The 27,999-nt window shown below is 35.0% G+C and overlaps 2 long non-coding RNA genes across 3 annotated transcripts; one reads left to right on the forward strand and one right to left on the reverse strand.

Moving 5' to 3' along the window:
• Positions 1-4,054: 4,054 nt before the first annotated feature.
• Positions 4,055-25,797, forward strand: LOC136032391 (uncharacterized). Of its 2 annotated transcripts, none has more exons than XR_010618720.1 (3): positions 4,055-4,112; positions 6,702-6,869; positions 25,462-25,797. It is a non-coding gene; the product is annotated as an uncharacterized LOC136032391 (long non-coding RNA). The 2 variants fall into 2 exon arrangements; XR_010618721.1 differs by having other exon boundaries at positions 4,070-4,112; positions 6,705-6,869.
• On the reverse strand, positions 20,157-27,423 carry LOC136032392 (uncharacterized). The gene is made up of 2 exons (XR_010618722.1): positions 27,372-27,423; positions 20,157-20,417 (listed from the first exon to the last, which is right to left on the reverse strand). It is a non-coding gene; the product is annotated as an uncharacterized LOC136032392 (long non-coding RNA).
• Positions 27,424-27,999: the final 576 nt, after the last annotated feature.

Here is a 27,999-nt window from a genome sequence, read left to right on the forward strand (position 1 = left end):
TTAAAGAAAGAGTTAGTTTCAAGGCACATCACTTTTTTGAAGTTTTTGAACTTTATCAATTTTTTTGAAGTCTTGACATGAGGAGGTTCTCACATGCCCCATAATTGATTTAATCCTTATATCTGCCTTATTTGAAGTTATGACCTGTATGAACTTGGTTCTCCAAAACATAGTTGCAGAATGTGCATTAAAACGAAGTTTTCTTTATTTATTTTTCTTCTTTCTTTTATTTCCTTGTGAACTGTGAGGCAGTTAAGGTAGCTGTTAACAGTTAAGTTGAAGAACAGTTTCTTGTTTAATATCTACTCCCAGGTCTTTTACTTGTTTATGTGTTTTGTGTTTTTTTTTGTTTTCCTTTGGAGTTAACTCAAATCTCACTGAAAGGTTTAGAATAGGAGAATATTCAAAACAGTATTCGGGCGTAAGGGACTTGTAACACCAAATCACTTGCTTCAATCACAGCTGAACTTGAGAGGAATCTTGGTATACTCGCACACGTGACGGAGCTGTGGATCCCCATGCCTGTTAGGGGGAATTCCCTACTCTCAAAGATTATTTCACAAGTCCCTCGTCATTTTCTGCCAAAATTGGAAATTGGCAACAAAAACGTTCTTAAAGAGAATTTCATACATCATCCTGAAATGTTCCTCCAATAGTCTCACCCTAATACTTTACCTGTATCCAAAATTTCCTAGAACTAATTGCTTTTGAGAAAATTTACTGCAAGAATATTTATATCAGATAAATCCAGCGTCTTGCATTTCTATTAATTTTTTAAAGCAATTTTCAAAATTAAAACTCGTGATTGTCACCACCAAAATCACTAACAGCTCAATTACTGTGGATGTTCCTCTCTTAGGTTTATCTATAGGTTAATGGGGGCGAAAAACACAAAAAGCAACAACAATTAAATTATGCGGAGTATGGAAGAAACTATGGTATCCTTTATAACCGGTTTGAAATTTTGGTTAAGGATGGGTGTCATACCCCCTGCCACTCTGTCTATAAACCTGTATTTATTAATATAACGATTATATTGATTGCTTTGGTTAATTTTCAGTGGATTGATAACTGTCAAAAACCCATACTTTAAACTTTTATTTAGTAACCTTGGAAACAAACATGCTAAAGGCCTACCAGTTTCCTTGTTTCTTTGACAAGAAATAATATTTTGTTTTTATCATCTACTAGCTGTTGGGGTGGCGCTTCGCGCCACCCCAACACCTAGTTGGTGGGGGCGCTTCGCGCCCCCCCCCCAAGCCCCCCCCGCGCGCGTAAGTCGTTACGCGCCATTATAGTTACGCGCCATTGTAGTTGTGTCTCTATGTCCCACCTGTGAATATAGATAGATATATATATATATATATATATATATATATATATATATATATATATATATATATATATATATATATATATATATATATATATATATATATATATATATATATATATATAGTTTTAACTACGTAAAACTTGCGAATATACAACATTCTTTGCTGTCCCATTGTCTTTGTATATAAATAGAATGTCAGGTTTACCGACTCTTGAATATGCAACATATAATGGTCCATGGGAAAACAATCTGTATTCAGATCTATACCTCATGATTCTAATGATTGCCCTTGAGCTTTGTTGATGGTGATTGCTAATCGACCATTCCCTGTCCCGGTGTCCCGGTTGTCATTTACATCCCCCTGTTTCCCCCGGTGTCCCCGTTGTAGTTGTGTCCCTGTGTCCCGGTCGTCATTTATATTCCCTGTGTCCCGGTCGTCATTTGTATCCCGGTGTCCCGGTCTGTATATACATTCGTTTTTTAGTTTTGTTTTTCTCCTTTATTTTTTTCCTTTTTTTTTCTTTTTTAGCTTATTTAGATTTTTAGATTTTTTAGTTTTTTTATTAGTTTTTAGTTTTTTTTTCTTTTTAGTTTTTTTGTCCCGGTCGTCATTTATATCCCCCTGTTTCCCCCGGTGTCCCCGTTGTAGTTGTGTCCCTGTGTCCCGGTCGTCATTTATATTCCCTGTGTCCCGGTCGTCATTTGTATCCCGGTGTACCGGTCTGTATATACATTCGTTTTTTAGTTTTGTTTTTCTCCTTTATTTTTTTCCTTTTTTTTTCTTTTTTAGTTTATTTAGATTTTTAGATTTTTTAGTTTTTTTATTAGTTTTTAGTTTTTTTTTCTTTTTAGTTTTTTTGTAGTTTTTACCTTCTTTTTAGTTTTGTTAATTTTTTTTTTTACTTATGTCCTGGTCGTCATTTATACTCCCTGTGTCCCGGTGCTTTGTTGATTGCTAATCGAACATTCCTTTTGTCCTGGTCGCTTTCTCTTTGAGTGTCGTCATTTATTTTTTTCTTTTTTAGTTCTTTTAGTTTTTACCTTTTTTAGTTTTTTTTAGTTTTTTAGATGAAATTTTTTTTTAGTTTTTTCCTTTTTTTCTTTTTAGTTTTTTATTGGTTTTTACCTTTATGTTAGCTTATTTTTCAGTTTTTTCCTTTTTTTTTAGTTTTTTTTTATTTTTTATTTTTTTTAGTTTTTTACCTTTTTTTAGTTTTTTTAGTTTTTTTAGTTTTTTTAGTTTTTTAGCTTTTTTACTTTTTTTATTAGTTTTTAGTTTTTTTGTAGTTTTTGCCTTTTTTTAGTTTTTTCAGTTTTTTTTTTAGTTTTTTATTGGTTTTTACCTTTATTTTAGCTTATTTTTCAGTTTTTTCCTTTTTTTAGTTTTTTTTAGTTTTTTTTTTTTTAGTTTTTTAGCTTTTTTATTTTTTTTATTAGTTTTTAGTTTTTTTTTGTAGTTTTTGCCTTTTTTTAGTTTTTTCAGTTTTGACGTCACCTGATCCAGTTTTTTCAGGTGACGTCACCTGATCCACGATCCACAGATCCACAGACAACTTATTTTTATATATATAGATAGTTTTTTTTTTTTACTTATGCCCTGGTCGTCATTTATACTCCCTGTGTCCCGGTGCTTTGTTGATTGCTAATCGAACATTCCTTTTGTCCTGGTCGCTTTCTCTTTGAGTTTCGTCATTTATTTTTTTCTTTTTTAGTTCTTTTAGTTTTTACCTTTTTTAGTTTTTTAGATGAAAATTTTTTTTAGTTTTTTCCTTTTTTTCTTTTTAGTTTTTTATTGGTTTTTACCTTTATTTTAGCTTATTTTTCAGTTTTTTCCTTTTTTTTAGTTTTTTTTTATTTTTTATTTTTTTTAGTTTTTTACCTTTTTTTAGTTTTTTTTAGTTTTTTTAGTTTTTTAGCTTTTTTACTTTTTTTATTAGTTTTTAGTTTTTTTTTGTAGTTTTTGCCTTTTTTTAGTTTTTTCAGTTTTTTTTTTAGTTTTTTATTGGTTTTTACCTTTATTTTAGCTTATTTTTCAGTTTTTTCCTTTTTTTTTAGTTTTTTTTAGTTTTTAGTTTTTTTAGTTTTTTACCTTTTTTTAGTTTTTTTAGTTTTTTTAGTTTTTTAGCTTTTTTAATTTTTTTTATTAGTTTTTAGTTTTTTTTGTAGTTTTTGCCTTTTTTTAGTTTTTTTAGTTTTTTAGCTTTTTTATTAGTTTTTAGTTTTTTTTGTAGTTTTTGCCTTTTTTAGTTTTTTTAGTTTTTTAGCTTTTTTATTTTTTTTATTAGTTTTTAGTTTTTTTTGTAGTTTTTGCCTTTTTTTAGTTTTTTCAGTTTTGACGTCACCTGATCCAGTTTTTTCAGGTGACGTCACCTGATCCATCCATCCACAGACAGACAGACAACTTATTTTTATATATATAGATAGATAGACTATTGATGACCAATATTTTCATTCTGAGGGCCGTTTAAGGTGCTGATATTGTCCGCGAGGCACAATAAATAATTGTCAGTTTTTTGTTTTTTTTTTCAAATCTTTTGGTCTTTGTTTCTTGTTCTGGAAGGGATGCTATAAAATCTGCATAAATCTGCATAAGACATTTATTTGAATCTGGATACCCACTGTACATCCGAGCTCCAAGAATTATTTTGGTCCCACTCCAGACGGTCCAAAATAACTTTGCTATCTGGCGAAATAACAAACCGAACGCCGACAGTAACGCTTAAATGTATTGTAGATACGACGTCCATGCCAGTTCTTTATAAATACATCCACTCTTGTAAGTTCTGTCTACCCGTGCTTCTTGCGTATTCTTGGGGCTATCAAATAAAAACAAACAAACCAAAGTTCTTTTCAAATGAAATTAAAGAGTGACGTAAAAAGTGAAAACAAACACAAGTCATTATATGATTGAGGCGATGGCCCCCTCTCCTCTAGCCCTCTTACTCTGTGCGCTCAAGTTTTACCACCGGTTTACGGAGTTTTTTTTTAGTGCTAGTTGAAATTGCAAGTACTTTACTTACTTATCTCCCCTCATAACATTTAGACTAGAAATGTTATTGCTAACAGCAAATACATATCAATTAGCTCTCCGTTCTGGGCTATTGTGTAAAAAACTTTTACCCCATTCCTATTCTCATATCATTTGTACTAGAGCGAGATCATTCGTTCTTGCGCTATTGGAGAATTAATTAGCCATGTCTTGACTTGCCCATAACTATTCCATTTTTAATTCAAAATGAAAATGAAAGTAAAGTACTTTCAATATCAACTGACTGTAAAAAAAATACAGCCAGTTGATATTGCAAGTACTTTACTTACTTATCACCCCTCATAACATTCAAACTGGAAATGTTATTGCTAATAGCAAATACATATCGATAAGCTCTTCATTCTTGGGCTATTGTGGAAAAAAAACTTTTTACCCCATTCCTATTCTCACATCATTTGTACTAGAGCGAGATCATTCGTTCTTGCGCTATTGGAGAATCAAGTCAGTCTTTAGTGCAAAGGACAGTAGGCTGCAGAAGGACGGGGAGGCACTGCTGCACAATATTTTTTGTTTGTTTTAAATTTTTAAGTCACTTGTTACTTTTATTTTTAAAAAGTTCTTTTTTATTCATCTTCTGTTTGTTTTTAGAATCATAACTTGGACTACTATCGATAGGAGGTGTGAGTAGTGGTGGGTTAATTATTCCAGATTTTACAGCCTGAGACTCTAAGGAATATACCCTAATTCCCATTAATGTACTACAGAAGATACATATAGGCTATATTCAAACAGGAACACAATATCTATATTCTGGTCCCACTACTTAAGAGGAACGAGCGCGAAGAATTTTGAAATGCTCGTCCTTTGACACGATTTTTTTGTATTAAGCCATTTGTGGCTGAGAGAAAATTAGTAACGTTCATCCAAACCTTGAGTTATAATGAATAAGCGAAGTCATACCTTTTAATTTTATCGTTTTAAAGAATCCATTTTTGTTTTCATAGCACAAAATATATAAGTTTATTTTCATAGTAGATTGTTGAACCAATAAAATTAACTAACCTAAGTTTGCTCTGAGCATTGATCTATTACCAAAACAACCCGTCAGTGGGATTAAAATCTTGAATTTTCGTTTGACAGTTAACACAGGGGCAAACATTATTTGCTAAAAGGAGGCTTAGATTTTGCCGTACCGCATTTTGAAGTTAATCGATGTACTTTTCAAGCTTTTATTGAAACCTTGCTTGGAAGTCTTCTTAAGAGAGAAATCAAAGTCTTGGAAAACGGCCCGTCCTCTGCATAAGTTTTAAGAACTCTTTTGACTATGTATCCCCTTACTATTGTTATAAGAGACCCCATGACAATATTTCCATGATTGCCCCAAGAGGGTTATTTTCCTTGAAATTCCAGGCAACTTGTTGGACAACTAATCTTGACTTAAGTTTTCGTAAGTTAGTCAGTCTGAGCTTATGAATTGGGTCACTCGCTTGATACTCTATGCGGATGGGCCCAATTAGGCCTTGGATAATTGTTTGCATTGCTGTTCCCTGGCAACGTGTTGGAGAACCAATTTTTAACAAATTTTCGTTAGCTTGTTAAATGAGTTATTTACCTAACACTCTAGGTAGCTGGGGGGGCCTCTATTGGGGTTTGGATGCTTGTTTGACGGTCATTCCAGGCAACAGGGGGCCTTATGGTACCTCTCCCTGGGAAACATAGCAAATGCAATGGGTTTCTAGCTACTGAATTGTCAGATTGTACAATCCCCAAACGCTTTAACTGGTTCAAAAGTGCATAACTGATTCGAAAGTGCTTAACTGGTTTGTTTTGAACTTTGAGAAGTAACTGTAGATATATGTTTTAGCTCTAGGATACCGTTTGAGACATGAACGTATATTTTTCTGAAAAACCCATACCTGAACTTATTAAAATGTTCTAATGAAATTAATAAAGTCGAATAGATTTTAAGTGATATTACGTTGGTATTATACAGTAAATGATACGACACCAAACGTTGTAAACTGTTCCTAGTTATTTAATATACTTTTTTAACTATAAGAGGTCGTTCGAGACATTAATGTGCATATTTTACGTTCTAATGAAATTAATAAAGTTGTATATATTTTAAGTGAAGATACAACAGTCATGTGAGAGAAATTGTTCAAGTCCAATGTTTCTTTTAAAAAGCCAAAAGATTTTACTGCATTATTTAGAATTATGACATAACCAGTTTCCTGATTTAGCTTGCTTGAGATAGTTTTTTTTAATCAATAAACTGTTTGAGACATGAGGACACATGTATTTTCAAAACTGAAACCTAAACATTCTATGACTATTGTTACTCGTTTTAATTTAATTTTAATATCTTCATTCTAGAAGCCCTGTGGTACAGAAACATCAACACCACCACCAGAAAAGAGATATAGAACAACTGATGGTGTGGATATACCACAATCAATGAATGCTCTTCCATTGATGAATATAGATTATGCATTAGATGAGGAACTAGAGGGGGCTAGTCCCACATAAATGGAAGTACAAAAAGTAAGTTTGTTTAAATTCTCATTGACATACTTTCCATATTTGGAAAACGTCCTTGAATATGTGATGTCAAAAAGTGGGATGTGGATTGTTCAAGCTCCTTCTTCGATTTTATTGGTGAAGATTAAAAATTTAAAAGAAAACGTTTTCTCCAAGCGGGTAGTAGCGTTTCTTACACTTTTACTGCCAATAATTGCAGGAATGTAAACAGTTTTCATTGGAAAAATGTCTAAATCTTACAAATTGACGGCAATAGAACTTGCCCTTTCACCAACGAGACAATTTGTTTATAATCTCAGTAAATTAATTAATGACGAGAATATTACCGATGAATAAAACTACTTTAACTTCGAGATGCACTTTGACGAGTGAACAGGCATAAACCCTATCACAGGAGACCAGTCAATAAAAGTGTCATTGATAAAAAGGAAATGCCTGTTCAAGATTCTGGAGCAGCAACAACAACACAACCAAAGGAGAAAGATCCAATATTGTCCAATGTTTTGTCAAGTGTTGGAGACCTACTACCACACTCACATCGTAAAAAAAATAAAAGAGTCTTGACATATCTAATGGAAAGTGAACACATTCAAGTTCATAGTAAGGAAAAACGGATTGTAATTCAGGAGACAAGTTATAGTCTACTTGATTCATTATATGATTCGGTTATAGATCGTAAAGGACTTTTATGATTTGACAATCATCTATATCACTTTTTAGTTACGTTAAACTTCCCTAAAAGTCTTACTACAAATAATCAAATTCTAAACGAATTAATTGAACAAGATAGTAGTAGTTTAACATTGAAAAAAGAAGATTTTAAATTAATCTGGGAAAATACTAGCACCTCTACCACTAATAGTAGTAGCAGTAGTGGAAACTATAATTTCATGACACCAGTGGTGGCAAGACAAAAGCACAAACGGATTGATATTAATTCATCACCATCATCACCACCCACTAGTATGCCAAATGGTAGTGGACACTTACTAAGTATTGTGTTCAAAATTGTTGAAATTTTGAAAAGTGTTTATAAGAATACTTGTGAGATGGGAAGTCTAAGTTCCCCCAGCACCCTTTCTGAAGTCATTCGACTTCAAAAAGGAACAGCGAGAGAGTGTCTATAAAATGAGCGTAGTTACACTCTACATCGAAATCATAGGATTCGTAGTAATCATTACCGAAAAACTAAGGCCTTTTTCCCGCTGTATATGACGCAAGCAGATCTTTTGACTCTCGATGAGATTCAAAGGCGTCACAATACATCTTACAAATTTATTCTACTTACAATCAGTGTCTCTTTTTCACTATACACATCCTATTTTATTGCGGACATATAGAGGTGTTGAAGTTGCTAAGGCTATAGAAAGTATTCTTGACCGAGATTCTTATATAAAAATTAAAACGGATCGAATGTATCTTAGTTATAGTCCTATAAAGGCTGCATTATCCAAACGATTGATAAAAACTATTTTCAAGATATTATACAGTAAAAACCACTGCCGCTTTTATTCAAGATTTAGCTATAAAATCATGCAAATTTATAATCAACGCCCCGATTAATCCATGTCCCTCCTTAGCCCCCAGAAAGCTCATCGAGGAGATCAGGATACACTTGATACTGTTCTTAAATATTATTCCATTGAAAAGGCTATGAAAAAGAAGAAACAAATTCAATGTTGGTGATACATTTCGAATGAATAGAACTACTAAAATTTTTGAAAAGGGGAAATACTTTTGGTCCACTATACTTTTTAAAGTGCCAAAAAACCTTTAACATATCGTCTACCAGTCACCAAACATGAACACATTTTCGGTAGTTTTTATTACTATGAAGTTCGAAAAGTTATTTAACTGCTCAATGGAACAAGGTAAGATCTACATTAGTTATCCCATTGAAAATGAGAAGCTCACTATCAACGATTATCGGAAAGATATTCTTAATTTTAAATAAAATATAATCAATGTTAGAAGGGCTGGAAGCAACAGGGGCATGAATTGTGTCATTCTCACTGACTATCAGCCTAGCTTCTCCTCTGACAGTTGTATTTCTTTACACCACATTTGTTGAAATATCGAGAGTTGGAAATAGCAACGTTCTCGTGCTATGTGTTCTTGAACAAACAAGAGCTAAGAGTTCATATGGCACTTGTGACTAGGCAAGAAGAGCTAAGAGCCAAGAGCTCATATGGTATGAGCTCTAACAAAATTCCAAGAATTAATAGATTAATTTAAAAGGAAAATCAGAAGCTAAATGCCGGTCAGGATTTAAAATAAGAGCTCTGAGTCACGATGTCCTTCTAGATGTCAAAATTGATTAAGATCCGATCACCCACTCGTAAGTTATAAATGTCACATTTTTTATAATTTTTTCCTCTCCCTTTAGCCCCCCCAGATAGTTGAATCTGGGAAAACGACTTTATCAAGTCAATTTGTGCAGCTCCCTGACACGCCTACCAATTTTCGTCGCCTACCACGTCCAGAAGCACCAAACTCGCCAAATCACTGAAACCCTGCCCCAAACTCCCCCAAAGAGAGTGAATCCAGTACAGTTACGTCGATCACGTATCAAGGACATTTGGTTATTCTATCCACCAGGCTTTATCCCAATTCCTCCACTCCAAGTGTTTTCCATGATTTCCCCCTCCAACTCCCCCCAATGTCAAAAGAGCTGGTCGGGATTTGAAATACGAGCTGTCAGACATGAACTCCTTCTAAATATCAAATTTCATTAAGATCTGATCACCTATTCGTAAGATAAAAATAACCCAATTTTCACGTTTTCTAAGAATTCAGGTTTCCCCCTCCAACTCCCCAAATTTCACAGGATCTGGTTGGAATTTGAAATTAGAGCTTTATAGCACAGATCCTTCTAAATATCCAATTTCATAAGTTAAAATACCTTATTTTTTCAAATTATCCCCCCCCCCATCTCCACCAAAGAGAGCAGATCCGGTCCGGTTATGTCAGTCACGTATCTTAGACAGGTTTGTATTCTTCCCATCCAGTTTCATCCTGATCTCTCCGCTTTAAGTATTTTCTAAGATTTCCGGTACCCCCCCAACTGGCCCCCCCAAATAATGCTGGATCCGGCTGAGATTTAAAATAAGAGATCTGAGTTACGAGATCCTTCTAGATATGAAGTTTCATGAAGATCCGATCACTCCTTCGTAAGTTAAAAATACGTCATTGTTTCTAATTTTTCAAAATTACCCCCCCCCCCCCTCAATAGAGCAGATCCGTTCCAATTATGTAAATCACGTATCTAAGACTTCTGCTTATTTTTCCCACCAATTTCAATCCCGATCCCTCCAATCTAAGCTTTTTCCATGATTTTAGGTTCTCCCATCTCAAACTCCCCCCAATGTTACCAGATCCGGTCGGGATTTAAAATAAGAGCTTTGAGACACGATATCCTTCTAAATATGAAATTTCACTTAGATCCGATCATATGTTCGTAAGTTAAAAATACCTCATTTTTTCTAATTTTTCAGAATTAACCCCCCCCCCCACTCCCAACTACCCCAAAGAGAGCAGATCCATTCCGGTTATGTCAATCACGTATCTAGGACTCGTGTTTATTTTCCCACCAAGTTTCATCCCGATCCCTCCTCTCTAAGTGTTTCCCACGATTTTAGGTTCCCCCTCCCAACTTCTCCTAATGTCACCAGATCCGGTTAGGATTTAAAATAACAGCTCTAAGACAAGATATCCTTCCAAACATCAAATTTCATAAAGATCTGATCAACCGTTCGCAAGTTAACAATTAATTCATTTTTTTCTATTTTTTCCAAATTAACGGGCCCCCCAATCCCCCCCAGATGGTCAAATCGAAAAAAGACTATTTCTAATTTAATCTGGTCCGGTCCCTGATGCGCCCGCCAAATTTGATCGTCCTAGCTTACCTAGAAGTGCCTAAAGTAGCAAAACCGGGACCGACAGACCGACAGACAGACAGACAGACGGACAGACCGACAGAATTTGCGATTGCTATATGTCACTTGGTTAATACCATGTGCCATAAAAACCTTCAAGATCATATTTATCATTACAATACAGAGCAGCTTCAATTTATCCATGTAATTACTTGCTATTTAGAACTCTGTCAGTTAACATTTAGAACTTAATTAAGTGATCATTTAGCAATAACCAAAGGTTTGGCTGTGATTACACGTCCTTTTTGACCCATTTAATAACAAGATGTCTAATAGAAAAGTTAAATTCGTTTGTCCTGATATTGATTGCTACGTTGCTGCCCTTGGTAAAAGCCAATTGTCGTGGAAGGAACTATTGCAAAGGTTGTTCATCAGTGTCGGACCATGGTCTTGGCAGCTGGATTGCTAAGTTGTTATGCTCTGCACTACCTTTGACTCAAAACTATATTTTACCGACTGCAGCAGATTTTGTATCCTCTAAACTACACAATTGGGACTCAACGATTTTAAAAAGTGTTTTGGAAAATCTCGTTATCGATGCACGATTCCTTGGGAAGCGAGTGAAGTCTCAATAAAGTGGAAAAGGTTTAAAAAGGTAAAGAAACCTTGCATCACTCATCAGTTTCAACTCAGGTCTGAAATGATCACTCTTGTCAAAGAAGAGGAAACCAAGGAAGAAAACTGTTAGAGTAAACTATTGGATCACTTAATGTTTAAATCTTTTTGATGCAGAAAACGGTAATTTGAGTGTAAAACATGGTTACTATGAATAATTCTACATGGTTATAAAACCTGGTTACTATGAATAATTCTACCCTCAACAACCGCTCTCTGAAAAGATTCATTTTTTAATTTATTCCAATTAAGATTAAAATCATCATTGTCTTAATCATCTTAAATCATGACTCTTAAATCATCATTGGATTTCTAAGGTAGTGTTTAAAAGCAAATCTATAATAAAATTTTCTTTTGTTTCGATTAGTATGTCAATAAATTGAGTAAATGCATTTAAGCCACAACCCATAAACATCATCCAATGAATAAAAGATGTACATCCATTTTTCATAATATCATCAAATATTTTTTGAGAAAATACTTTCTTTTGCACTGATAACTTTTGAAAACGATGGTTTAGGTTCAGACAATTTATCAAAAACAAGATTCCGCATGATTTTATGTTTCAAAATGCATTCATTTTTTTATCCTAGCATCTCACAGCTGACCACAGGCTAACTAACAAATACGAATACTCTTTCTACTTCAGGAAATTCCCTAGAGAGAGGAGCGGTAACCTACTAAAAATATCAAATAAGAAAATAAATTATCGATTTATAAATTTTTATCTTTCATAATTTGAATAACATATCACTCATTTTTCACATATTGATTCAAGGTATTGTCTTCAATATATTTCATTATTACATTTAAAGCAGCTTGAAGTCTATGTATATGCATTATATTAAGTTTTGGTGCAAAACATAACTGCTCCTCCCATTTGAATTTGCTAAATGTCTTGCATACATCTCATTCCATTTAAGGCCTGTTTGCAGCCTCTTGTAATTTCTATTGCTTCGTTTGGTACTCATGTCTTTGCATCATTGATACTGCCAGCTCAAGTATCAACTTCCATTAGCGTAAACATACCACTCTTTTTTCGCTTGTATGTCTTGTCAAATAAAAAATTGATGAAAAAGATATATTCAAAATGTTCTCTTTCTAAATTTTCCTATTAGTATAAAATCTATCTTTCCTACTAGTATAAAATACATTTAAAATCAAGCCTTATATTACATATGCCACCGTTTGAATATGCTAGTGACATTTAGGGTATATGCATTGTGGTCTAGGCTATAATCTTTAGAGCCTCAAGCTGCAAACGCTGGATTAATTAGCCCACCACCACTGGTGTACTACCGTCCCCTCACCCACCGTTCTTTATCTAATTCATCTCAATTGTTTGTCCATTTCATGCTTGTCCTGGAAATCTTGTTAATTTGAGCATAGCACTTCTTTGCAGCTCTAGATACCTCTCCCCATTAGAGAATCCGCTGGCATCCACATAATAGCTGGTAAAAACTCCAGGAGCATTAATTTCATAGGAAAAACATTTATAGCTGTAGATTTTCCGGTCAGTGTTGTTATTACCGGAAAAATTATTTTGGGTCATGAAACTATTGTTAATAGATGCATTTTGACTTTTTGAACATCTTTTCTCTCTTGCAAAACTACCGCAAACTCACCGTTATGGAGTTATCCCGGCCCAAATATTCTTGTATTTATACATATAGAATAGCAATCATTTCCATTTTCGTTAATCGGAAATTTAAAATCGTTAACGTTTTAAGACCGAAAACTGATCTGTGGCTTTTAGAGACAATTTTTTGTTAGGTTAGGTTAGGTTTGCGGTAGTTTTGCAAGAGAGAAAAGATTTTCAAAAAGTCAAAATGCATTTATTAACAACAATTTCATGACCCAAAAAAATTGTTCTGGTAATACCAACATTGACAGATTTTCCTGTGTTATCCATTCATGTTAAAGAGGTAAGCATTGCGTTCCTTGGTTTTTAAATTAAATTCAACTTGGCAGACCATGATGAAAAAAGAGAACCATGGCTAATAAAAAAAAAGACAGATAGTCTGAGTGGAGGCAAAGCTGGCATATGTCGTTTTCAGAATTATATAAAAACGATGTCATTTCATTTGTTGTTGGATAGCTTATCGTTAATTCATTATAGGGCAGAACTAAGGTTGTTAGGCATGGAATAAGGGTAATTCAGATAGTCTGTCACTTCTATGAGCCACTTGAAGGCCATTGGAGACACCAACTAAAATATTTTCTAAAATTTATGATTCAGCATGTCTACAGGACTAGCAGACAATTGGGCAGCTGGGATTGTTCATATTAAATGAGCTTTGACTACTAGGAAAGCCCACTGGAATTGGAGAGCCCACCATACTATAATAATTTATTTGTAACCCACTTGAAACAGGAGAGTATAAAAACAAACACTCAGAAAAAAAAACTTCTGATAACACATTAAATTACTGTAGAAAACATTTTAGAAGATCATGAAAAGGGCTAATAGTAAAATGTATCGAGTCGGACAGTTTCTAGTGTAGCACGTTAAGTTTATTTAATAGATCTGGAGCCCTGAACTTTGTTACCATATCACTGTTCTTGTACCAGGGAGGAAGATACAACAAAAAACGGAGGAAACGAAAATAAGATGACTTGAGAGCCTTTAAATCTTTAATTTTTAAAACAGGATACAATCCAGAAAGATATAAAACCGAGTGGTTACAAAACAAGAATAAATTTGTGAAAGGGCTTTACGGTTGTAATTCCCCCTGTTCGCAACAATTTTAGAATAACCCACTTGAAGTTTAACCTTAGCATCAGAAACAATTTTATTACGAAAAGAGACTAAATTGTTAGTAAGGGTAATGCCCAGCCACCTTAAAGAAGTCACGCACGCAACGCTAAATTCAGAACAATTAAGTCTAGAAGATTGGTTAGGAGAAGGACCAAAATGAATTAATTCACATTTATCAGGGTAAAGGTTTAGACCTATATTCGAGAAAGCAGTAGAGATAGAACGAATAGAAGCAGAAAGCCCAGATTTAGTTCTAATAATGAGAAGAATATCGTCTGCATAAGCAAGATATGAGACATTTGAACTACCTAAAGGTAAGTTGTTGGAAGACTATTTAAAATATCAGCAATACAAATTTTGAAAATTGATGGAGATAAAACTCCACCTTGTCTTACGGTGATCTTTTACATAGAAGGGTCAGAAGGAGAATATTTAACATGAAGAAAAGAATGACTATACCAAAATTTTAATAAAGCAACAATAGAAACATTCACTCCACATTTAAGCAAAGAAAACAGGGCTTGGGAGTGATTTACAGAATCAAAAGCCTTAGATAGATCTAAAGAACCAAAATAAAGATCATAGCCCTTCCCGGAAGCATCAGAAAGCAGAGTAGAAAGAACTTTATGGGCATGCTGACGTCCCAGACCACGCTGAAAACCATACTGGTTAAATCGAAAATTTATATTATCTTTTATAGAAGGGAGAAGTAAATACTCAAGGACTTTGCTTAAGGTACAAGAAACAGTGAAAGGACGATAAGATGAACATAAAAATGGATCTTTCCCCCTTCTTAAAATAGAAGTAACTGTGCCACATAAGAAACTGTCCGGCACGACAGAACAACACAAACACATTTGAAAAAGTAGTTGTAAATGCGATATTAAAGGGGGGCAATCAGGTTTTAAATGATTTACTGGTATTCCATCGGTGTCACTGACTTAGACTTAATCCTTTTAATAGCCAGGTAAATTGAATCAGCGGATATCGGTAATATATCCTGCTGAGATAGAGCAGACGGTAGCATACGTTTCAAAACAGCTGAAAAACGTGAATGAACTGCATAACTAATCCAGGAAAAAATAGCAGTATAATACGATTCCCAAGCCGACTTAGAAATATAATTCCCAGGACCATCACTAATTATTTTACTGGAATTTAAAACATTCTTCCAATCACTTGGATTTGATGGAAAATCAAGACTCCGAAATCGGACTGCACGAAGGTACTTCTTATAAGCAGATTTAGTGCGATTTTTAATACTGAAAATAATACCAGAAGCAGGCCTTCCGCATTCTGACCATATACGCAACCACAACTTTGCACGGTTCTTAATCGACTTCAACTCTGAATCATTATTCCACACAGGTTGAGGAGTCCCTAACTTAACTCGTTCACAAGGGACAGCACAAGACTCGGCGTTTTTCAAACACGAAATAATTTGAGAATAGTACAGGTTAATATCAGCAACCACATTTTTTACAGGCACCTGCGTCTGGAGCAAATGAAACGGAATACAAATAGAACTAAGTAGCGTAGCAGGCGTCGCACTGTAAAGGGCAATATTTGTACGACTCCAATTATACTTGTCGAAACAGCGTGAGGGCTTAGGGATAGAGGGATATACAGGAACATCAGATAGTGAAAACGTAAATGACATCGGCATATGATTAATGCCTTGTTCATCCGTAAGGACATGCACTTCAGAAATGCTGAGACTTGGCGAACAGATTACATGATCAACATTTGATGCACTTCCTGAATGATGAATGTAAGTATAGGACTAATCCTTTGGCACAATTTTATAATCAGGAACTAAATCTAACAAGCAGTCAGTTCTGGTCGAGTTATCTAAAATATTGCAGTTTAAGTCACCAACAATCAGATATGTAAGTTCGGAATCAGCGAATTGCTTCACAGCTGAACATAACGGGGAGCAAGTTTTAGCGAACCGTGTCATAGAATCAATTCCAAGGGCATTATGTGGCAAAGAAGCGTTAATTATAACAGTATTGCCTGACTGGATGGCAAAAAAATGATCATTCGAGCATAAGCAAGTGGGATTTAGACCACCTAAACTCCGCTTGACAAAACATGCAAGCCCTCCAGAGGGCCTGCCAAAAGTTGTGTGGGCATTTATAAAAAATAACTGATGTGATGTACTTCGTTGTAGGAAACTGGAACTGGTGGAAGAGAGCAGGTGTTCTTGTAAGCAGACTATATCGTAATAATTTATGAACTCGTCGATCACAGAGGCTTTATCCTTAGTGCCATTAATATTAAAAGAGAGTAGGGATATCGAGCGAGCCATCACTTGGCAGCAGAAATCGTTTTTTTAATAACTTGACATTTTAGGCTAAACGACGCATGCGGGCCACCACAATTCGCCCATTTCGCAGGGAATTTGCAGGGAGACTCTTTCGTAGAGACATGAGGCCCTGAGCAGATTGCACACTTTGGATTTGTACTGGAACAGGTGGACTGGATATGGCTGGGGGATCTACACTTGTGACAGCATCTAGGTGGGGTCAGAAACTCAGAAACTCGAATAAGTTCATAGCCGATTTTTAGTCCTGTTTTTAGCAGCCGAGCCTTCGACAATAGATCTGTAAACTCAATCTTGACAACTGTAGAGGCACCAAGACGACTAGTCGATGCTATGCCTGGCTCACTGCAGAATTGGTCAACATCAAAGTCAAGAGAAATTCCTTTAGCAATTCTAAGTATTTTTTTTTGTGACAATCTTAGTCGCACAAGATGTTACCGTATTTTTAATCGAAAAGCAAAATTCATTCACTGCAGATTTGTCTATATGAACAATCAGTTGGTCTTTTTTTGCTTTTACACTACTAACACATTCATGACCAGTAACTTTATCCAGCATTTCTTTTCTTTTGATTGGATTGTCAAGTGAAGCGGGGATCTTGGAAACCACAATAGTCGCTAGGACATTTGGTTCAATAGGTTGAGGAAGGGGCGGAAAATGGTTATCATAAACTTCCGCACGAGACGGAACAGCATTAAGAACTTTTCCATTCGCGTGAGCTTTGAGGACAGATGTGAAAACATCAGGTCAGGAACCGAAGGAACTTCATTAGCTGACAAGATAACATACTTAGGTACGGTTAAATCTTCAGAATCACATTTCGCCAGCAGCTCAAGAATATCACGTAAATGACTCTGTGTAGCCTTATTTCCTGCACGTCTTGGGCAAATTTCTCAAGGCAAAACTTTATTCCAAAAAGCAGACTTTGCGGCCGCAACAGCAGCTGCATCGAAGAATTCCAAGGCATGCCGAATAATAAGATCATCACCAACACCATCATTTCGGCCAAACTGCAAAAATTTCAGAACTGGCAAATAAACCAGTTCTCCGCTCACCATTATTCCAGAGAGATTATCACCCATTTTACTGGTGGTTTCCTTACGAGAAAAGTAAGGGAAGTGTTGAGGGTTGGCTACCTTGTCCCTGCAATTTAAGGGGCACTCCCGGTGGGTACCACGGCTCTTGCTACCAACTCAGTCTTAGTGACGATACTGGCAGCCAGTGTTGTCCTTAAGACCGATGCGCAATATAAATGCCCTTATGATGCTGTAGTTCTAAAATCTCAATCGATAACATTTCGTCCCTGTACAAGGGGAACTTTTTTTTTCTCGTCTTCTTGAGCAGTATAGCGTCCGGGTTCTCATAGGTTTGGAATTTCATTGCATAAGATCCTCCTGAGCTATTGCTGGCGTATAGGGTGTCGAGTCGACATTTTAGCTCTCGGGAGTTCTTTACACAGTTCTTTACACATTTTTTCTTATGAGAGATCCCCTCTCCATCTTTGCAGGCAAGAGTATGATTTTCATCTTTTATATAACACCTAAAATACTTCTTGAATAAGAAGGAAGTTGTAACCAATCACCACCCATAACCTATAACAGGCATTTCAAAAAATATTCTGCAAATATTCCACAGTAATTTCACCAGCTTTACTTGATTGTCGTTTCAACCTTCGATTCAACTGGTGGAGGGGCATGTACACCTAGATTTTGAAAACTACCTTTAACGGGGGGTATTCTATGTTTAAAATTGCCTCTTTCTGGTATTTTAATTGAAAAAGATAAATTGTCCCCCTCCCTTAATCTGTAAAATAAATACCCCTCCCCCCCACAAAAAAAAAATATTCAACTTAAGCCACTGGTTCGTAAGCTCTGAGGCGTAATTTAAACTCAATGTACTTTATATATCCGAGATCACGACAAAAAATTCCGTGCTTTTGATGTATATATTGCTACCAGAAATACTTTTTAGGAATTTAGTTACTATTAGCACAATTTGCTCCTTTCTTAGAGTTACCACTAAATGTAGGAACAGAAAATACGTAGGCATACACCAAACTTGGATTAACTGATGGGTGAAATTTCCAGGACCAAACGTCTTATGAACAACTTTGGTCGGTAATACACCTCCATCTCGAATGGTTTTCCTAGGTTTATCCCATCAAAGGTATTTTCTTATTACTTTGAACGATGACCAGCAGCCCCAAAGATTAAACGGAAAATGCTTATTGTATGGGGGACTTTTGGCGTGTCTGGCCCCACAAAGCATATCATACGTACGTAAATGTAAACTTCCTGTCGAAAATGCGCAGAGGAGTTCATGTCGGTGTGGGACATGTCTGAAGGAGGGGGTGGGGGTCAGACGAGCATGTACAGAAAATATAAATATTACAGGGAAAATGATAAAAATTGCGACATATTGGGTGGGGGTATTAATTATAAAAAAAAAATGATTGTGTAGAACAATGATTGGAGAAAATTGGCCGTTGACTTGAAAAAGGATAGAAAAGCAGAAATTTTCGGAGATTCTGTTCTTTTATAAATATTGGATTAAAAGTATAATGGTTGTGACGTCATACTCAACCCCGTAAATAATTACATTAAATGTATGCTCTAGAGTAGCTCGCTTAATAAGCTTTTAGAAAATACATAGTTTCATTGATTTTTCCTTGTAGCTTACCATTTATAAAAACACATCTTCATATTTCATTTCCAACTTTATAGAATAAAATTTTGACTTCTCCGTATATACAAAAGTGTGTTTCTGTATATTTGCAATCAGCATAAAGAAAATCCTATCAATAAATTATCATCAACTCTTCTATTGTTCGCAGTCACAGATCCTTGAAAAATGGGTAAGTGTGAGCCCTGGGATGGCAAGCAGACAGTTAATTAATAACTATCCTTCCTCTAATAAAAAGTAGTTATTTCTTTAAACGTTTCGCATTTTAACATACAATTTATATACAAATTTTGTTATTAGACAGCGGTGCTTGATGTTCTCTTCATAATTTTGTTGTTTCAAAAATCAAAAGTTTTTTTTTAATTAAATATAAATATAATTATATATAAATTAAATAAATTTTATATATAATTAAAAATATAATTAAATATAAATGTCACGAATCTAGTATTAGAACTATTTAGTTTTATCGAGTCTAATTCTCAACCCTAAACAATTCACCATAAAAAAAAAAAAAAAAAAAAAAAAAAAAAAAAAAAAAAAAAAAAAAAAACGTTGGTTTTAGGAAGATTTCCTGGTACTATTAGAAACATATTCAAGAATTATGTTAAGGTTACATCTCAGAAAACCGGTTTCATAAATACAAAACTAGCGACGGACGATGCAATGCATTGGACTTAGACAGAATAAATTGGAGTGGTATAAATTGGGCTATATATTTGCGCATTAGGTGCGTGGGTAGATAAGGTTGGGTTTCAAAAGTATTATTTTATTACCATGTTTTGTTATATTTCATTAGGATTAACTTAACTTCTCTTTTTGGGTATGTTTCCAGTAACTGACGAGTACCGAAGGAGCTGACGTAGTAAGCCCATATTTGATTAATACTGACGTTTAATCTTAAAATAAACAAAGGTTGTCAGGTCTTTTTAAGTCCCCATGCACTATCGTCATAATACAGTGTTAAGATACGCTTTATTATGTCAAAATTTAATATATTTCTTTTAGAAGTTAAAAGAGAGAATAACTGAACAAGTATTCATTGTCAGTGGCCTTCATTTGCGGAAGTTCGCATCAACTATTGTCTATTGACAAACCACGTTGCGTAATTTCACGCACAAACATTTAATCTCCGCTTCTGCATATTTTGATGGGAGCTAAATTCATAACAACGCCGTCTTTTGTCAGAAATGTGATGGTTTAATTCAGTCCAGGGTTGTCAACTAACCAAATCCCTAGAAAAAGAAAAAAAAAGTCATGATAGCTCAAAAACACTCAAATCAGAAAATTAAATTTAAAAAAGTAATGATCTGCAAAAACAGGAGACAACAGAAATATATGAAATTGTATGACTAATTTCCCCAAAATAATTCTAAATGATTTTTATGCGTTACCAATTGACCTGGACGATGTTGAAATAAGACTTAGCGATTTTCTTAAACTTGCAACGCTTGGCAATAGACCTTATTCAAAGGCAACATCTTTTTCTTCTTCAAAGACATTTTTTTCTTCCTCTCTTTCTTTGTTCTGTCACTCTCTTCGCTTTCTTGGAAATCCTTTGCCATTTTTAATAGATAGACATATTTTGATACATATCACGTAAAAGGCTGACCGCATATATTACGAATAATTTGTTTGGCATGCATCAAATCAGATTTGATGCATGAAAAAAAAAGCACAAAAAGAAACCAAGAAACCAAGAAACCAGAAACCAAGGCACAAATCAGGCCTCCTGCGAACTTTTGTTTTTCGCTTGTTCAGTTCTGGGAACTTTCGCTAAGCACTGGAATTTGATTGGTCAATCTTTCAGTGTTACATCGTCATTTCTCCACGGTAAAACGATCTATTGATCTTCGGTTTTGGCTCGCATACTTTCTTGCTCTGCTTGACAATTCTTAAGCAGATTTAAAAATCGGAATAGCAATGGTACTAAGGCATCAATATTTCCTAATATTGTAATTTATGTGTTCAGACACTTCACGTTTTTCGGTGAGCAGTCATTGTGATTTATCCGCTTACTCACCAGTAATCAGTTCTATTCATTCGAAATGTATCACCAACATTGAATTTGTTTCTTCTTTTTCATAGCCTTTTCAACGGAATAATGTTTAAGAACAGTATCAAGTGTATCATGATCTCCTCGATGAGCTTTCTGGGGGCTAAAGAGGGACATGTATCAATCGGGGCATTGATTATAAATTTGCATTATTTTATAGCTAAATCTTGAATAAAAGTAGCAGTGTTTTTCATTGTACAATATCTTGAAAATAGTTTTGATCAACCGTTTGGCCAATGCAGCCTTTATAGGAATATAACTAGGATATATTCGATCCGTTTAAATCTTTATATAATAATTTTGGTCAAGAATACTTGCAACTTCAACACCTCACTTTGTCCGCAATAAAATAGGATATGTATAGTGAAAAAAAGACACTGATTGCAAGTAGAATAAATTTTTAGGATGTATTGTGACGCTTTTGAATTTCATCGAGAATCAAAAGATCTGTTTGCGTTATATACAGCGGGGAAAAGGCCTTAGTTTTTCGGTAATGATTACTACGGATCCTATGATTTCGATGTAGAGTGTAACTTCGCTCATTTTGTAGATACTCTCTCGCTGTCCCTTTTTGAAGTCGATTGACTTCAGAAAGTTTGATGGGGGAACTTAGACTTCCTTCAAGATTTTCGGTGAGCAGTCATTGTGATATATCCGCTTACTCACCTGTTTACAAAACTAAACAAAAATAAATTCCAAAAATTGGGCTCCAGCTCTACATGTTTAATTTATTTGACCATCCTTGATTTTTCTAAAAATCGATTTATCTGTCTTCTTTGCTTAAAACTACGTTTAAAATATCAAACTTGTTCAGAACAACGTCCAAAAACGCAAGTATGTCAACACTGATATATCACGCAAATAGCTAAGAACTTTTAGAGTTTTTACTTTCACTATTTGCTCCTTAGTTGAATTTCTTTTTCTATGGTTTGTAAAAAGGAAGGATAGGACCTGCTCCTCATTTCTAGGACCTGAAGAATTGAAGTGTTAAATTATAGTCACCATGAACTTGCTGCGTGTATGTAAATAATGATTTTCCACCATACATAGGTCTTGGTAGACTCTAAGTTCACCTTGTTGCTTTGGATTGTCTGTAATAGATGCAAGTACCTCTTCTATTCTCTGAGTCCCTCGAGCACAAAAATAAACCGAGAGCTACAGAGTTAGCACAGAAAAAAATAGCTATCTGTATCCGTATTCGCATGTCTTTGATTGTGAAAATAAGTGATAACAGGATGCCGAGGTACTGAGCGGCAGTTCGACAAAAACAAGAAAATCACTCTTTTTAATGACATCCCACTCAGCCCTAGCCAACTGTTAACATAAAAAAGTAGTTTTTATTATCATCCGAATCACAATAGGGAAATTCTAAAAAAAAAAAAATGAGAGGAAACACGCAAGAGTGACAGTTGGCAACCTTGTTTTAGTCAAACGACTGGAATATGTATAAATCCATCAGAAGGGAGTAAAACCACTACTTGAACGAGAGTTTGTATTACCCAACTAAGAGGTAGGTCATTTTATAGTAACTAGCATCAGAGTTGCTGAGCTGAGCAGCAGAGCTGATGACAGTGGTCAAGTATGGTTCTAAAATGTGAGCGCTCCGAAAATTGGATGAGGATTTGCAAGATAGTTTCCAGAGAAATTACCTAAGGATTGTGTTGGGTACTGACCGTATCTTTTGAGTACCGATGTTTTGGGTTCTTACCCGACTGATCGCGTCTCGAACAGTAAGCTCTATGAAAGTGTGTCTCAATCCTGCTTTCTGTAAGAGAAAGGGTGAGATGGAAAGGACAAATGACATGGTAATTGCCAAAGATTGTCCTTGTTGGTCAACCGTCCAGGGTCAAGGAAAAAGCAAGTCATCTCCGAATGGGGTGGGAGGGTGTCGTAGTGAGGGATTTAAAGGAAACAGGAACTTCTTGGGAGTGTGTAAAGAGGAAGGTTTAGAATTAGCAGTAGCAGTAGAAACTGCCAGGCTTTTCAACTTAAAAAAAAAAAAATATTTCGTTTGCTGGCCGATGGCCCGCAGAGCGCAAGTACTGATCTCCAGATTTCTTACCTTCGCCTGGAAGTGGTATTGGCAACTCCTCAACAACAGGCATGAAGAAAAACAAAAAATCAAACAGAAACCCATTTTCGAGGACCGGAAACAAATACTTTAACCTCCTCCACACTACACATGATACAAATCATCTGTAGCCACAGCCCTTTTGGTATGGGGAAGGGGTTTCAAATATTTTTTTCCAAATGTTTCGAATAAAGACTGTTATATATGCTTTGTGAACCTTTTTAAAAAATATAACTGTTTATGGTCAGATAGTAGTTTTTCATGAATAAATTGGTGAATTTCATTTCGGAATGAAGCATACGATCTCATGCCCAGAACCAACGCTATTACCAGCTACATTTATTTGAATTGGTGTGGTTATGGAGAAAATGTAATAGATTCTCTTGATAGCACTGGGCCAATTACATTATTCGCTCATAGCGCTTCACTAAGTTATGAGCATATTTTTGAAGGTATTTTCAACCACTTGAGCAACTGAGAAATTTTAAGCAACTGTCTAACTCCCTAACTTGAGCGACTAAATTAGGGTAACTTAATTTTTCGTGACCATAAAATGATTTCATATATAGCTTTTAAATAAAATCATGACATTTTTGTAAAATATGAGAGTTAATCAAAACAAAACCACCTAGCATGGGTTACTCCTGATCTTGAAAAAAGAAGTGAACTTTCGAAATGACAAAAAAGTACTTCATTCACTTTGATATGAAACTCAGGACTGAGCAAAACTCTGCAGTTTTCTGCTTTACTTTACTAAAAACAAAATACACTCCAAAAGAAAGAATTTGTCTGTTTCTTTCTTCTTTTTCTTGTAATCTTTCTTCTTTTTCCTGCAGATTTAGAAAACAAATATATCTTGTCAATTTAGATGATGTTTATTCTGCTTAATGGAGCCGAATTTTTTTTTCTTGGACAGAAAAAAACAAATTTGCGAGGCATAAATAATAAATCTAACAAAAAAAAAATGTCTCAAAATTTCCGTTCTATTGAAGATAATCCAAATCCTAACGATTGACAATTTACCAGAACTTTCCTGAAGGTAGAGTAACAGGATTGTCACTGTCTGACAGCATATCGACTAACACGATAGGCATTCTAATCAGTAAATAGAGTAAAAAAAAAATGTATTATTTGGTAATTGCCTAAGAAACAGTGAAGAAGAGAATGAAGCCTCACTTAGATGTTTCGAGAATTATATTTCGCCTGGAAATTAAAAAAATTAATGGTTGTAAACTTTTATAAACTTGAATCGTTCCAACTGGTCAATTAGTTGCTTTCAAGGTATGATGACCACACAGTGCATTTTAGTCACTTCAGACAATTAGAATCCTCCATAGCTGGTCAAAAACTTCCCTCTCACAGGAAAGCTCGAATTTTCAAAACACTGTGTCGCTAAAACATAGCCTTTTTATTTCGTCAAAAGATAATTATAATTGCTTTAAAATGGTTGAGTTTAATCAGTAAATAAACCATTTCACGTGTTAACCCTCAACAACGAATCCCTTACTTAATTACAACCGTGGCCGCAAGGCCATATACGGTGGGGGGGAGTTTGAACCTCCCTCCGAAATTTTTCTGGGGTTGAACCCCCCCCCCCAGAAAAAACTCTTATGATTAGTAAAAACGTAACAAAATACATATAAACAAATTTTCGATGCGTTTTTTAAAGTTTACTTTTGGTAAACCTCCCCTGGAAAAATACCCCCTTCCTCCGAAAAAATCCTGGATTTGTCTTTGCGTGGACAATAGCCTTTTCTATTAGCATGCTTTTAAAATAAACAGATTTTTTCATATGAAAGGAAAGGCAGAGATTATAAGTTAAAATGAAAAACAAGTAGTGTTGCCAATGTTTAACAGCAATCTTTAAACGACTTCACTGATACAATTTGTTGCAGGAGCAATGTATATGGCTTTTCCTGCTAATCGACTAATCTGAAGAAAATAGATAAACTGTTAAAGTAGTGGAGGTCAAAACCATAAGGAGCAAAACATAGCGAATTTGGATGACTTTTTCAAACGTCCTTTTCACAAAACAGTATAAACAAGGTGCACGAGGTGCAAGTTGCACCGGTTGTGCACCTTAGTGCACAACCGGGTGCACTACAGCTAGATCAAAGCTGCCAACAATTTACTTAGCCTGTTTTATTTTCAGATAGGTTGCCTGAAGAAAAAGAAGCGTATCCAGAAAATTCAGCAACAAATTTTGTAAGCAGATTTCATGGAAATAAAATACTTGCTGGCTAAATTTTAACTTGGATTTCCCTTACCTTTGACCTGAATGTTTACGAGCACGAGTTTGGTTAGTAGCGTCATAAAAACAAGAAGTTCTAATCACCAGAAGATCGCGTAGTGATAAAAACTTGAATTTTCTGTAACAGAGCTATCAGACCTGGTATTACGCAACAGTATTAACTACTTGGTGAATAAATCTTGTTATTTTGTTTTTATGTTAAATAAACCAAAAACATGTTTCCCCAGTAAAACGATTAGTGACATTGAGACTTAAAACGAGCCGAAATTATTCGTAAATAAGCCTCTTTCCCCCCTATTTACAATTCCGTAATAATAATACCATAATACCGAAGTAGTTAATTATTACTAATGCAATCCCAAAAGAAGTCATGGTACTTGTGTATTATTCAGAACACACTCAATAAGTGAAGTTTGGTGCTATCGTGAAACAAACTACGACGCAGGTACTTGTTCATTATTCAATTGATTCAATTCAGTTCAGAACACACTGAAGAATTTTACTGAGAAAATCCGGTTTCATAGCCACAAAGACAAAACTCAATTTAGTTTGCTACGCATAGTGATAGAAAATAGCGTCTGAACATGGATTTTCAAATCAAGATTTGGGATTTGCCAATGATTGAAAAAGAGGCAATTATATTTTTCCAGGATAAGGGGTTGTTGCCCACAACAAAACAGTGCGTCAATGGACACACCACGACTTAATACTCTTACGAGAAGGGACAAAAGTTTGTGCTATATATTTGCACATTAGGGGTGGGGGGCGATGTGTATTATATCAAATACCTAACTTAATCTAACCTAACCACCTGCATCGTAGTTTGTTTCACGTAAGAACCAAATTTCACTTATTAAGTGTGCTCTGAATAATACACAAGTACCGAATTTATTTTGTATAGGGGGGTTGTCCCGTCCCTTTTAACCCCCTTTACACTTTGCCTCTTTAATGCTTATACTGAATTTGAATTTTTGCTTCTAATTCTTTTAAAAGGACCGTTTAAATTGGAGCGAAAGGAATTGGACAAAAAACATTATTCATAAATACTTAAAGCATTTAACGCACTCATAAATGCTTTCAGTAAAATATTATTGAACTCCAACACAAGAGCATGGAGTTGAGGGGGAAGGGTATCCCCCCACTTTTGGAATGATTGCTTTTCAGATAAAAAATAGTTAAAACTTACCGTAAAGAGTGGAGGACTGGGGGCATTACCCCCTAATAATTTCTGTTTCAAGTTTCAATTGTAAAAAGAAGTTTCAAGCATTTGAAAAAATACTGAAAATAACTAATAAGTGATCTTATCAATATAAATAGTTATACATAAAAATTAGCTTAAAACACCCCACAATTTTTTAAAAGCTCCATGCTTATCTCAAGTAATCTTGTTTTTTTTTTAGGAGCCTTGCTTTTTTTATCTCAAGGAAATGTGTCTTTTCTTCACTCTTAAAACATTTTGCAACAATAGGGGGGAGGATATTCTCTCCTTAGCATCCATATTACATGCTTAGTCCAAATATATTGTTGCTAATGAGAAGAAAATAGAGGTTGAATCATCACCCCACATTGACCGGAAGAATTTCTCATAAAAAGTTGGAAAATCTCGCCCTGAGGATCAATTTTTGGGGATTTTGGGCATCCCCTTTCCCTAAAAGATTCCCTGGCTTCCTACACTTCTCCAATAGCTAGTATGCAGCATTGCATTATAGTTCAACGATTAACAACACTGTGTACACATTCTACATAACATTTGTTTTGTATTGACTGTGCGCGCGTCTCGGGTCGAATGAGACACCATATGGTAGAATCACCTGTGAAACTGGGAGGAAATCCACATAGCTTTTGTATAGTTCTAAATTGACTGATTATGTCAGAATTTCCACCCGATAGCAGTTGGGCGCTGACCGAGCCAAAAACCCTGTTTTGCAGTACAAAGTGGTAGAAATCAGCTGTTTATTCTGGTAAAATCTGGAATTTAGAGGCTATAACCCTTTTCAATAATTCTAAACCAGTTTTCTATTTCAAAAATTTTCAATTGATATCATTTTGACCCTGTTTGGGTCAATTTTTTGATTTGCAGCCCAAAAGGGTAGAAATCGACGCTTTCCTGCAACACTATCTCTTTTTTACTTAATAAAGGGCATTAGAACCCACAGTTTCCGTTCGAATTAGTCCTGTCAGGATATTCTACAAATAATTTTTGATATGGTCATCCCTAGGGGAAAGAAATAAAAAAAAAAAAACAAATAAACGCACAACCATTTTCAGATTTCTCAGAAAAAATTGTAAAAATTTTGCGTTTTTTGCGCATACTTGCGTGAAACCTCTTCGTTGCAGATTTTCTTCGAGCTCCGCTCAACCTTGTCAAGCTTGTCATGAAAGAAGGCAGTAGGTATTTGGTGGTACTATGGTCTACCCTTCTAGGCGTAGAATTCTGGG

This window comes from Artemia franciscana, chromosome 10 (genome assembly GCF_032884065.1).
Source record: "Artemia franciscana chromosome 10, ASM3288406v1, whole genome shotgun sequence".
NCBI lineage: Eukaryota > Metazoa > Arthropoda > Branchiopoda > Anostraca > Artemiidae > Artemia > Artemia franciscana.